Here is a 14,878-nt window from a genome sequence, read left to right as displayed (position 1 = left end):
CATTACTGGATGTGTTGGTTGTTAACACAAACACTGCATTTCACCATATGTTTGATGTGTATGTGATAAATAAAGTTGAATCTTGAATCTTTACAAAATAGTGCAAAAGGTGGTGTTCAGAATGCAGAGAAACTGAACTGCTCGGCTTTGTCTCCCTTGGAGGTTAAAAGAACGAGAGATGACCAAAAGGAAGGATGATAGTTACCTATAGAGGGGAGATCTAGAAGCAGAGGGCACAGCCTCAGAATGGAGGGCATCTCTTCAGAACAGAGATGAGGAGGAATTTATTTAGCCAGAGGGTGGTGAATGTGTGGAATTCCTCTCAATGTAGACAGTGGCACATGTACTGATCCCTTCCAGAAGTCAACGGGATTGCTTTGCTGACATCGACAGAAAGGTTGTTGCAGGTGGAGATCGGACAGGCTAGGACTATTTGAGGGCTATTTGATGTCTCCAGGCTCAAATGTGATGGAGTTCAGAAGGATGTGGGGGGTGGGGGGAGAATCTCACTGAAAGGCCTGGATAGACTGGATGTGGACAGAATGTTTCCACGAGTAGGAGATTCGAGAGCAATGCTTCAGAATAAAGAGATGTCTCTTTAGAACTGAGACAACATGGAACATATGTTCAGTGGCCTCTTTATTATGAACTTCCTGTACCTAATAAAGTGGCCACTGAGTGTACGTTTGTGGTCTTCTGCTTCTGTAGCCCAGCGTCTTTAATACCATGCCTTTCTGCACAGCACTGTTGTAATACATGGTTATTTGAGCCATTGTTATCTTCCTGTCAGCTTGAACCAGTCTGGCCATTCTCTTCCGACCTCTCCCATTAATAAGGCATTTTCACACACAGAACGGCCACTCACTGGATGTGTTTTTTGTTTCTCGCACCATTCTCTATAATCTTCAGAGACTGTTATGTGTGAAAATCCCAGGAGATCAGCAGTTTCAGGTAGATAAAGTGTAAAAGGGAGGTAAGAATGGATATTGGACTGCTGGATGCTGGAGAGGTAGTAATGGGGGGACAAGGAAATGGCGGATGAAATGAACAAGTATTTTGCATCAGTCTTCATTGTGGAGGACACTAGCAGTGTGGTGGAAGTACCAGCATGTCAGGGGTCAGAAGTGTGTGAAGTTCTCATTACCAAGGAGAAAGTCTTTGGAGAACTAAAAGATCTGAGGGTAGATAAATCACCATGATCTGTTGGTGTACAAACCGGGGTTCTAAAAGAACCCTGGCGGCTGGAGGCATTAGAGGCATCAGTAATGATATTTCAAGTATCACTAGGCTCAGGAATGGTTCCAGAAGAATAGAAATTTGCAAATGTCACTCTGCTTTTCAAGAAGGGAGAGAGGCAGAAGGAAGGAAACTTCAGGCCAGTAAGTCTGACCTCAGTGGTTGGGAAGATGTTAGAATCTATTGTTAAGGATGTGGTTTCAGGGTATTTGGAGGCAGATGATAAGATAGGCTGTAGTCAGCATGATTTCTTCAAGGGAAAATCTAGCCAGACAGATCTGTTGGAATTCTTTGAAGAAGTAACAAGCAGGATGGACAAAGGAGAATCAGTGGATGATGTGTACTTGGATTTTCAGAAGGCCTTTGACAAGGTGCCACACATGAAGCAGTTTAACAAGCTACAAGCCCATGGAAGATTCTAGCATGGATAAAACAGTGGTTGATTGACAAGAGGCAAGGACTGGGAATAAAGGGAGCCTTTTGTGGTTGGCTGCCAGTGACTAGTGGTGTTCCACAGAGATGTATGTTGGGACCAATTCTTTTTACATTGTATGTCAATGATTTGGATAATGGGGTTGATGGATTTGTTGCGAAGTTTGCAGATGACAGGTGGAAGGGCTGGTCATTTTGAGCAAGCAGAGAGGCTACAGAGGACTTTAACAGGTTATGAGAATGGGCAAAGAAGTGGCCGATGGAATACAGTGTTCGGAAGTGTACGGTAGGGCACTTTAGTAGAAGAAATGAAAGGATAGACTATTTTCTAAATGAAGAGAAAATTCAAAAATCTGAGGCTCAAAGGGACTTAGGAGTCCTTGTGCAGAATCTCTAAAGGTTGATTTGTGGGTTGAGTCTGTAGTGAGGAAGGCAAATGCGATGTTGGCATTCATTTGAAGAGGATTAGAATATAAAAGCAAGGATGTAAAGTTGAGACTTTATAAAGCACTGGTGAGGCCTCACTTGGAGTGTTGTGAGCAGGTTTGAGCCCCTTATCTATGAGAGGATGTGCTGAAACTGGAGAAGGTTCAAAGGGGGTTCACAAAAATGATTCCATGATTGATTGGCTTGTCATATGATGAGTGTTTGATGGCTCTGAGCCTGTATAAACTAGAATTCAGAGGAAGGAGGGGTGACCTCATTGAAACCTATCGAATGGTGAAAGTCCTTGACAGAGTGGATGTGGAGAGGATGTTTCCTGTGGTGGGAGAGTCTAAGACCAGAGGACACAACCTCAGAATAGAGGAGTGTCCTTTTTGAATGGAGATTAGGAGGAATTCTTTTAGCCAGAGTATGGTAAATCTGTGGAATTCATTGCCACAGGCAGCTGTGGAGGCCAAGTCATTACGAATATTTAAGGCAGAGTTTGATAGATTCTTGATTAGTCAGGGCATGAAGGGGTACAGGGAGAAGGCAGGAGGTTGGGGCCGAGAGGAATAATGGATCAGCCATGATGAGATGGCCAAGCAGGCCTAATTCTGCTCCTATATCTTATGGTCTTATTCTCAGATACTCAAGCTGTCCTATATGGCACCAATGATCATTCCACTGTCAAAGTCTGTTAGCTCACATTTCTTCCTCATTCTGATGTTTGGTGTGAACAACATCTGAACCTCTTGACCATGTCTGCATGCTTTTATGTACCGAGTTGCTGCCACATGATTGGCTGATTAGATATTTGCATTAATAGGCAGGAGGACAGGTGTACCTAATAAGGTGCTCACGGAGTGCAGAATGTAGAACAGCGCAGCGAGTATAGGTCCTTAAGGAGGAGTTTCTTCAGCCCGAGGGCGGTGAATCTGTGGAATTCGTTGGCACAGACGGCTGTGGAGGCCACGTTTATTAAGGCAGGGATTTGGTGGGTTCATGATTAATAAAGGGATGAAGGGTTACTAGGTGGGAGAATGGAGTTGAAACAATCGCCAGTGACTGAATGGCAGAACAGACTCGATGGCCTGAATGGCCCATATCTGCTCCTATATCCTATGGTCGTATTGTGGTGTTAAGGTACAATCTGGGGGGAACTGATGGAAATGTGGGGAACTTAGGTTAGTATAAACGCCATGATAACACCAGCAACCGGGGTTCAATCACCACCACAGATTGTGAGGAGTTTGTACATTGTCCCCATGACAGCATGGGTTTCCTCCAGGTGCTCTGGTTTCCTCCCACGTTGGTCACATGGGCAACTGTGGACTCACTGGGCCAGAAGGGCCAGTTACTGCTCTGTATTTCTAAATAAAACTGGCCTAGGATCAGATTAATTTGATAGGTGCTTGGTGGCTTGCACAAACTCAATGGGCCGAATGTCTAACTCTGTGTCTCTGTTCTAAGATCTGGGCTTGTATCTCTGCTCTGCAGGACAACCACTTGCCAGTGGGTGGATGCGTTAGAACAGGATTCCCGACTTTTTTTATGCCATGGACCCCCGCCATTAACGGAGTGGTCTGTAGACCCCAGGTTGGGAACCCCTGCATTAGAGGGATGGTGTTACCTTGCAAAGCACCAGATCAGGAGATGGTCGAAGACCATGTTCTGTCTTTGCCAGTTAATCATTCCCATCTGCACAGATCCATGAATGTTGGACAGTTTGCCCTATTCAATGGCTCTGGGAGCCTGCGCTGTTGTGTTAACTGGAATGGTTAGATTAAATCACCACTTGTAATACAGCCTTTGGCCTATTACACCAAATCGGAAAAAAATGAATAATGAAGATTTTATTTTATGGTTTTCAGTGCCTCTGTGCTCTGGCCTGTATTGCCAGGAAAAGCAAATGGATAATAAACATAAATTAATTGCATATATCCTCCACCCAGTTGTTTTGATGTGGTAGTAAGACTTCTCTCTAAACTTGTGAAGCCCATCACCCCTACTGGGGTGCAGGCCACTGACAGCAGCTCATCACAGTCCTTTATCTTGGGCCAGTCTTTCATGTTGTCCCCAGGAGTAGCCTGTCTTTGAGGTGAAGATCCTTGCTCTCCAGGGGATGAGGTCTTTGGAGCTTCTGTCAGTGTTTCTGTAGCTCTGGGGTTTTACTGGAGGGGGTTGCTAGCCCCATGTCCAACCCTCCCCCTTTCACAGCCGGGCTTGGGACTGTCCATTGTGGAGTTCTCTGTAAACTGGATCAGTGCCAAAATCCTTTACATGTGTCAGTGACTGTGTTCGTACCTTCAAAGCATTTATTCCCAAGTTATCTCTGGACTCTCCATTTATGCTGAGGCTCATTATCACCTTCTCCCCCACCCTTTATCGTTCTCTGATTGGACAGTGGCACCAGTGTGTCGTCAACCTTGCACTGGAAACACAGAACAGGACTGGCCCTTTGGCCCACAAAGTTGTGCTGACCTACATAAACCACTCCACCATCAATCTAACCCTTCCCTCCTACACAATCCATAACCCTCCATTATTCTTACTTCCATTTGCCTAATGGGGTGGTAGAGACAGATACATTAAGGATATTTAAGAGACTCTCAGGCACATGGATAGCAGAAAAATAGAGGGTTATATAGGAGGGAAGGATTAGATTGATTTTAGAGCAGGTTAAAAGGTCAGCACAACATTGTGGGCTGAAGGGCCTGTAGCGTGCTGTAATGTTCTACTGTACGTTTAACATGATTGTCTCTACCACTACCCCTGGCACTGCATTCCGGGCACCCGTCTCTGGTTTGGTGGTTGTCCATCATGGCCAACAATGACAGGAATCCTGTGCAGGGAAGTTTTTAAAGTGGAAAAGCCGCTACCCTGGGCAGTTCCACTCTCTCCACCTCGGAACTCCGGGACCAGCGGTACGAACAAGTGTCACAGCTGGGGTCTTCCTCGGTTGCAGTGGATGTCCATGATTTCTCTGCCTTGTCATGCTCTTCCTTCTCCACAAAGTGTTCCAGAAGCACCTTCCTGGCCGTTGGATTTCACTGTAGATCTCATCTGCCCAGTTAGCCAGAGCTGACTTTGCTTGTTTGGACAGGCATGTCCCTGTCTCACCGGGGAACGAGGCCACCAGCTACCCCCACCCGGTTTAGCCCGCCTGTCGGAGCGGTGTACCGGGGTGAGGCTGCTGTCGCATGCGAACAGCTACTTGAGAGCTGAGTGTCCGGTGGGGACCAGAGGTGAGTGAGCTGCCCTGAATTGAACACCAGCCCCTTCACCAGAGGTGCTACCCCACACACCCTCACTGCACTAACACTCCCCGCAAACAACTGCATCTGACATCCCCCTACAGTATTCTCCAATCACCTGAAATCAACGTCATCTGGTTTTGGCCACTGCCACCCTGGGAAAACCCAGTTCGAGTGCTCTGCACGGTACACCTGTAGAGATTTATTAGAACCTTTGGTGACATGCTCAGACTCAGTGTATCTGACCACCTGTGCCCCTAAGTTTTCTCTTATTTAGTCTCATTCTATTTATTTAGAGATGCAGCACGGTAACCCAATGAACCCGCCCTGCCCAATGATACCATATGACTTACCCGTATGCCTTTGGACTGTGGGAGGAAACCAGAGCACCCGGAGGAAACCCACAGGGTCATGGGAAGAACATATGCACTATGATGGGAATTGAAACCGGTGCACTTGAAATAGTATCTTAAATTTATCGTCCAGCTCTAGACACCTTCACAAGGTACTCACAGGAACTGAGTTCACGGTTAATTCCGAGGCTCATTTGTATTCAGTTGTAAATATCAGGAAAACCTGCATCTCAGGGAAATGTCAACAACTATCAGAATTGTCTCCAGCATCCAAGAGCCCGAAGCTTAATGCAGCCGGAAGGCAACTGGTGATATATTCACCATGAGGAGCAAGTGATTCAGGTGGACCAGCGATAGACTTTTATAAAGTCTTCAGTCCCAGCAACAGGAACTCCAACTTGAACTGAGATTGCAAAGCGAATCTTTTGGGAATAAGGAAAAACATAAATCAGGCAAAGAGCTTTCAACAACTTAAATAGGAGGCAGAATTAAATGGGAAGTTGAAAGGAACTGGAAAAAGATGGAAAATTGAACAGACCAGAATCCGAATCTGAATCCGAATCACTGACATATGTTGTGAAATTTATTATTTTCTGGTCGCAGTAACAGTGCAATACATAAAAAATTACAATAAATTACAAAATTAAATAAATACTGCAAAAACATAAGTTATAAGGTGGTGTTCGGGGGTTCATGGACCCTTCAGAGACTTGACGACTGACAGGAAGAAGCTGTTTTCCTACTTGGTTCAGGGATTGATGCTGTGGGATGTTAGAAGAGATCTGAACTTCTTCACTCTGGATCTCTAAGTGCAGTTCATTATTCTTGTAACATATATTGAGGTTTAGTGAGAAACTTTGTTCTGCATACTATCTATACAGATCATTTCATTACATGAGTGCATCGAATTAGTAGAAGGGAAAACCGTAATTGAGTGCAGAGTAAAGTGTAACAGTTACAGAGAAAGTGCAGTGCAGGTAGACAATAGGGTGCAGGGTCATAACGAGGAAGATTGTGAAGTCAAGAGTTGATTTTATTGTATAGGGAACCGTTATAACAGTGGAGTAGAAGCGGTTTGATCCTGGTAATATGTGCTCTCAGGGTTTTGTATCTTCTGCCCGATGGGAGGTTGTGTCCATGTTGAGTGGGAAATGGCAAATTCCTCTAGCGTCATGAGGCAGCAGAGGCATTGATGAACTTTAATGATATCTACATGGTTGGACCAGAACATCATCCGTGATGGTGTTCACTCCTAGGGACTTGAAGCCCTCAACCCTCTCGACCTCAGCATCGTTGGTGTAGACAGGAGCATTTGCACCGCCCTCCTTCCTGAAGTCAGTGATCGGCTCTTTTGTTGACACTAATCTTCAGCTGACCAAGGTCAAGTGGAGATGGGCATGAATTAACTGACATTATCAGTGATACTTGTGTCCCAAGAGGTTGAAAAATAAACTTGGAACCTTGTACCTGTCCATTGCTCTGTGTAAGACTTAAATGTAGGAGCTTAGGTGGCACTAAATGATACTTCTCTGAAGGTCATCACCTTTTCGTGGTGGAGAGGCTTGTGAGTTGACGAGTTCCCGAGAGTGATGCTGTCTGGAGCTTCGATCCTGGTAGGGTCACCCATGGCGGTAAGCTGAAGGGAGAGGTTCCAGGCAAAGAATGATCCAACCAAGACCTCATTGGTGGAGCTGGTGGATCACAACAGCAGCGAAGGTGTCATAGAGTCATACAGAAGTACAGCACAGAAACAGGCCATTTGGCCACCTAGTCCATAAAACATTTAACCTTTTAAGATGGAGGAAGGCTGCAGCATTGAAAGGTCCCCGGTCACCTTACATTCCATGCCACTGGGACTGGACCCCGTCCTGCCAAGGATTGTGTGCCGGCTGCCCGTGCATCAGCCTCCCCATGTTAAATAAAGTCACGCACAAGCCTCCTCCATTAAAGGAATCCACCCTAACATCCCGGATTCAAGACTCGTGGCAATTAGCAGCTGGTGAAGGGGACAGGATTGTGTGAATCCCGACTTGGCCTCTACAGTCACCTGGGGAGCCCCCAGTAGACAGCCTCGCATGAGAACGTCACACTCGACTTGAGTGATCACATCATTACTACTGATGCCCGCAAAGTGGTTTTGCCAAAGTTTGAGAGCGCAGCGTCAGAAAGATGATTTACAATATTGGTCTCAGGGTGTCAAATAACAAATTTTTAAAAATTGTAAAATTGAATTAGATTTATCTCCCTCTGGCTGCCCATATATTTAACGAGTAGGATTAGTTCTGGAGTGTGAGGCTTTTATGGGAAAGGTCTCTTATTCAGCATATTTATGTGAGAGATGCAGTGTGGATCTGTGCCATGTGTTGACATGTCAGTGATTTATGACAGACTGCCTCAGCCTTCTGCACACATATGCAGACTGCCTGTGTTCTACAAGTGGACAGTCCTCCATAAGTTCTGTCTCCCCCCAGGCCTCTCGCTGGCAAACTGCACAAATAGGGAATCCCCCTCCCATTAAATAAAAAACCAAGTGCATCAGTGTTAAGTGAAGATTAATTTTATTGATGGTTACATCTTCCCTGTCTCCAGAGGCTAATATCCTCAGCATTACTGATGGGCTCACAGCATCTGCTATCCCTTGGCTTCTCTCTGGATTCCAACAATTGCAGGTGTTTATTTTGACAAATGCATAAAAATGTCGAAATCTCAAATAAATTTTTAGCGGTGCCATTTGTAAGGAGCTATGTGTTCTTCGATCTTAACTAGTCAGTACAGTTTGCCAGGAGTGTGTAAATGTTTCCTTAACTTTCAATGGGCCATATGTTTGCAAACGATAGAAGCTGCCCCAGTACAGGCCCCGCACCTCGACCAGGAGGAACACTCGGGGGTGTCTCAGGCTGAAGTCATGGCCAGAAAATCAATGCCTTCTCCGGTCTGCTGTGCCACGCCGTGTGTCACAGACTGAGTGCGTTCTCAGCTCAGGGAAGGTGGGAAAGGAAATCTTAGCTACTGACCCCTGTCTCACATGCACACACACACACACACACACACACACAAACACACATATACATACACACACACACACACATACACATACATACACACACACACACACATACACATACATACATACACACACACACACATGCATACACACACACACACAAGCACACACAGACACACAGACACACACACACACACACACAGACACACACACACACACACACACACACACACACACACACACACACACACAGACACACACAGGTTGCAAACCTCACCATACTTCTGACGCCAACACAGCATGTCCACAGCTCACTAACCCTAAACCTTACAATACTCTGCAAAAGTCTTAGGCACATGTAAAGAAAATCTGTAACGCGAAGATGCTTTCAAAAGTAACAAACTGAAATGTTTCTGAATATCAAAAAAATTACTATAAAGATCAGTAATCAGTAAAAAACGAAACCAAATCAATATTTGGTGAGAACACCCTTTGCCTTTTAACTGGCATCAATTCTCTTGGGTACACTGTTGTGCTTATATGACAATTGGCTGATGGGGTGTTCCAAGCATTTTGGAGAACTTGCCACAGTTCTTCTGCAGACTTTGGCTGTCTTGCGTGCTCTGTCTCTCCATGTAATCCCAGACAGCCGTGATGATGTTGAGATCAGGGCTCTGTAGAGGTCGTACCTTCTGAAACCAGATAAAACATCTAGCATGCCTCAGACTTTTGCTCAGTACGCTACATCCTTCTCTTGGAATGAGAGAAGAAACCGGAACACCCGGAGGAAACCCACGTAGTCACGGGGAGAACGTGCAAACTCCTCACAGACAGTGGTGGGAACTGAATCGGGATCTTTCGATTGCCGTCACTCTAGTAGCGTTGGTGTTTCGCTAAAACCTACGCTACCATGCCTGGGTCTTGGTGCTGATCTCCGGCTTCTGCAGAACAGTGAACAAGGTCCAGCATGTAGGGGAAAGGGCAGGAACATTAACTCCAAGTTTCTACCAACTGCGAGAGAAATTGTAAACCCCCGAGTCCTCAAGGAGGTGATAGAAATTCTCTGGATGTTTTAGTTGAGTGAAATATCAGAATGTGACAGACCACCAGGACAGAGTGGTAAGTGATAGGACTGGCTTGTAACTGAGCTCACGCTCTGAGCCCCTCAGAGCCAGCGCTGTCACTGCTGTGCCGTGTCTCAGCTGCAAACATTCTTTTGCCGTTAACTTGTCTTCAGGTGTGGCAGGCAGGAGTGTTTTCAGACGAATCAGTCCTGAGCAGAATGGGGTGTCTGACAGACGCCTGAACCCAGTGGGAGTATCAGAAAATACGAACACTGAATGGCAGGGAATGTATCACCCATTTATGTTAACACCATAAGACCATAAAACATAGGAGCAGAATTAGGCCATTCAGCCCATTGAATATGCTCCACCATTCCATCATGGCTGATTTACTGTCCCTCTCAGCCCCACTCTCCTGCCTTCTCCCTGTAACGTTTGATGTCCTTGCTAATCAAGAACCTATCCACCTATTGACTATAAGGAGAGTTCGGACACACTTGGATTTGTTTTGTCTGGGATTGTTGGAGGCTGAGAGGTGACCTGATAGAAATTCATCCTTAACATTTCAACTCTATTATAATAAATATCTACCTTGCAACAATGACCCACTTCAGGCACAGAGGAGCTGTAAGATGGTCTGTCTATGGTTATATTACTTCAGATAAAATCAAGTATTCCACTCCCCTCACCCCCACCCCATTTCACCTGTTCATGAGAGAAAGTTTCAAATTGTCAGAGCAGTGAAGCTTACTGAGATATGGTTTGAGGGTGAGGTAGGAAGGAGAGATGAATTGTAATCTCTTCCATAGTTCTCTGCCGTTCTGTAGCAACTGAGTGTGGATAGACCCAGAGCAAGGCGTATAAAATGCTAAAGGAACTTGGCAGGTCGGGCAGCATCTGTGGAAATGGATAAACAGTCAATGTTCTAGGCTAAAACCCTTCGTCATGTCTGGACAGGAAGGGGGAAGTTGCCAGAATAAGAAGCTGGGGGAGGGTAAAGAAGACAAGGTAGCGGGTGAGAAATGAAGCCAAGTTGGTGGGTGATGGGGGATGAAGTAAGAAGCTGGGAGGTGATAGGTGGAAAAGGAAAAGGGCTGGAGAAGAAGGAATCTGGTGGGGAGGAGAGTGGACCATGGGAGAAAGGAGGAGGGGCGCTAAGGGGGAGCTGATAGGCAGCTGAGGAGAAGAAGTAAGAATCCAGAGTGGGGAACAGAGAAAAAGAGAAGGGAGAGGGGAAAAATAATTACCGAGGGAGAATTTGATGTTTACACCGTTAGGTTAGATCATTAGACATAGGAGCAGAATTAGACCATTCAGTCCATCGAGTCTGCTCCGCCATTCCTCCATGGCTGATCCCAGATCCCACACAACTGCATACACCTGCCTTCTCGCCACATCCTTCAATGCCAAGACCAATCAGGAAACGATCAACCTCCACCTTAAATACACCCACAGATTTGGCCTTCACTGCAGTTTGTGGCAGAGTATTCCACAGATTCAGTACTCTCTGCCTAAAAAAATGCCTCCTTATCTCTTTCCTAAAAGGTTAATCCTCAATTTGAGGCTGTGTCCTCCAGTTCCGGATACCCCCACCATAGGAAACATCCTCTCCACATCCACCCTATCTGGTCATTCGGTAGGTTTCAATGAGATCTTCCTGCATTCTTCTAAATTCCAGTGAGTACAGGCCCAAAGCTGCCAAACGCTCCTCACATGTTAACCCCTTCATTCCTGGAATCATCCTCTGAACTCTCTCTAATGCCAACACAGACATCCCACCTCTCCCAGAAGTTCCGGGAGTCTCCCACATATTAATAGTGGCTCCCTGATGCCCACAAATTGTATACAATATCCCGGAAATCAATTTTTTTGAGAGCGAGCGAGCGAGAGAGTTCAAGAGTAAGAGAGCGAGAGAGCGAGAGAGCACGAGAGCGACCACGAGAGAGAGAGAGAGAGAGAGAGCACGCCATGGGAGAGTGTTCCAAAAAAAGAAAATATAAAATGTACAACACCCCAGACTACCCTAAAGTGTACCCCTGCCTAATAGGGGTCAAAAATAATGACAGTGTTGCTCGCTGCACTGTTTGCAACAGTGACTTTTCTATTGCCCATGGTGGGTTAAGACTATAAGACATGTTGAGATGAGTTTAACAGGTGTTATTCATTCATTAGCATAGCTAACGTTATTTAAACTAGCTGGACCTACTCTATTGCAGACCTCTCACCTCTCCCGGAAGTTCTGGGAGTCTCCCGCAAATTGATGGTGCTACCTCCCTGAAATGAGTTTTTGGAGGGTGGGATGCCTGCCAACACATCCTTTCTGAGATATGCGGCCCAAAACCACTAACAATACTTCAAGTACGGCCTGACTAGTGTCTTATAAAGCGTCAGCATTATCTCCTTGTTTTTATATTCTATTCCCCTGGAAAAAAATGCCAACATTGCATTTACCTTCTTTACCACAGGCTCAACCTGTAAATTAACCTTCTGGGAATCTTGCACAAGGACTCCTTAAGTCCCTTTGCACCTCTGATGTTCGAGCCCTCTCCACATTTAGTCTGCACCATTGTTTCTTTTACCAAAATGCTTTATCATACATTTCCTATTATTGTATTCCATCTGCCACTTTTTTGCCTAGTCTTCTAACCCATCTAAGTCTTGCTGCAATCATATTGCTTCCTCACCACTATCTACCCCTCCACCTGTCTTTGTATCAACCGCAAACTTTGCCACAAAGTCATCAATTCCATTATCTAAATCATTGACAAGCTATGTGAAAAGTAGCAGTCCCAATACTTGACATTAGCTTTGACTTCCCTTGTCAGCCGCAGTTGTACTATTTTGTCATTTGAGTATTTCTTTGTTTTTGGAGTACATCTATCCTGCACCTTCCTCAATTTTCACAGAAACTCACACCATTGCTGCTCTGCTGTCATCCCTGCCAGCATCTCCTTCCAGCTTACTTTGGCCAACTCCTCTCTCATACCACTGTAATTTCCTTTATTTCACTGAAATACTGCTATGTCAGACTTTACTTTCTCTCTATCAAATTTCAAGTTGAACTCAATCATATTGTGATCACTGGCTCCTAAGGGTTCTTTTACCTTAAACTCCCCAATCACCTCTGGTTCATTACATAACACCCACTCCATTATAACTGATCCCCTAGTAGCCTCAATGACGAACTGCTCTAAAAAAACCATCTCATAGGCATTCAACAAACTCACTCTCTTGCGATCCATTACCAACCTGATTTTCCCGATCAACTTGCATGTTCAAATCTCTCATGACTATTATAACATTGCCCCTTTGACACGCCTTTTCTATCTCCCATTGTAATCTGTGGTCCACATCCCAGCTACTGTTGGGAGGCCTGTATATAACTGCCATCAGGTACTTTTACCCTTGCAATTTCTTAGTTCAAACCACAAGGATTCAACATTCTCTGATCCTATGTCACATCTTTCTACTGATTTGATGCCATTCTTTACCAGCAAAGCCATGCCTCCCCCTCTGCCTGCCTTCCTATCCCTCTGAACAATTTGTAACCTTGGAAATTCAGCCCCCAGCTATAACCATCTTTCAGCCACGATTCAGTGATGGCCACAACATCATACCTGACACTCTGTAATAGATTGTCCACCTTATTTTTTATATTCCGTGCATTTACATTAAGCTCCCTAATAAAACCTGGATTATTACACAACACCCAATCGAAGATAACCTTTCCCCAAGTAGGCTCAAGCACAAGCTTCTCTGAAAACCCCTCTCATAGGCAGTCAACAAATTCCCTCTCTTGTGATCCAACATCAACCTGATTTTCCCCATCCCCTGCATATTGAAGCCCCCCATTACAATTGTGTCATCACCTTTATTACATGCCCCTTCCAGCTTCCTTTGCAATCTCAACCCCACATCTTGGCTACTATTTGGAGGCCTACATATGATTCCCATAGTGGTTTTTTAACCCTTGCAGTTTCTTAACTCCACCCACATAGAGTCAACATTCTCTGACCCTATGTCACCTCTTTCTAAAGATGTAATTCCATTTCTTACCAACAGAGCCACACCACCGCCTGTGCCTTCCTGCCTGTCCTTTTGATACAAAGTATATCCTTTGATATTAAAGTCCCAACTATGGCCTTCTTTCAGCCATGACTCAGTGATGCCCACAACGTCATACTGACTGATCTCTAATTGCACCACGAGTTCGTCCACCTTATTCCAAATGCTATATGCATTTAAATACAGCACCTTCAGTCCTGCATTCTTCACCCTTTTGAATTTGTTCTCTGTGGTACAATTTAACCCTTTACTCTGTCTTCATTTGTACCCAATTATTGGCTTGTCCTTCGTTACATTCATGTTACACCCATCATCTACTTGTAAACCCGCTGGCTCATCCTCAGCTCTATCATACTGGTTCCTATCCCTCTGCCATATTAGTTTAAACCACTCCCAACAGCTCTAGTGAACCTGCCTGCAAGTATATTGGTCCCCCTTGGATTCAAGTGCAACCTGTCCCTTTGTGTAGGCCACTCCTGCCCCAGGAGAGTTTCCAATTATCTGGAAATCTGAACTCCTGCCCCTTGCTCCAAATCTTCAGCCACGTCTTTATCCGCCACCTCATTCTACTCCTATCCTCACTGTCGCGTGGCACAGGCAGTAATCCCGAGATTATGACCCTTGAGGTCCTGCTTCTCAGCTTCCTTCTTAACTCTCTGTATTCTGTTTTCAGGATCTCCTCCCTTTTCCTACCTATGTCGTTGGTACCAATTTGTACCGTGACTTCTGGCTGCTCACCCTCCTTTTTCAGGATGTTGTGGACATGTTCAGAAACATTGCGGACTCTGGCACCTGGGAGGCAAACTACCATCCATGTTTCCTTTTCAAGTCTACAGAATTGTCTATCTGTCCCCCTAACAATGAAGTCCCCTATTACTGCTGCATCCTCTTCAATTGCCTACCCTTCTGAGCCACAGGATCAGACTCAGTGCCAGAGGCACATCTGTTGTTGCTTCCTCCAGGTAGGTCGTACCCCCAACAGTACTCAAAATGAAATACTTATTGTCAAGGGAGATGGCCACAGGGGTGCTCTCCAAGATCTGA

This window comes from Mobula hypostoma, chromosome 21 (genome assembly GCF_963921235.1).
Source record: "Mobula hypostoma chromosome 21, sMobHyp1.1, whole genome shotgun sequence".
NCBI classification, from domain to species: domain Eukaryota; kingdom Metazoa; phylum Chordata; class Chondrichthyes; order Myliobatiformes; family Myliobatidae; genus Mobula; species Mobula hypostoma.
The sequence above is the reverse complement of the archived record's forward strand: the minus strand, read 5'-3'. Positions refer to the sequence as shown.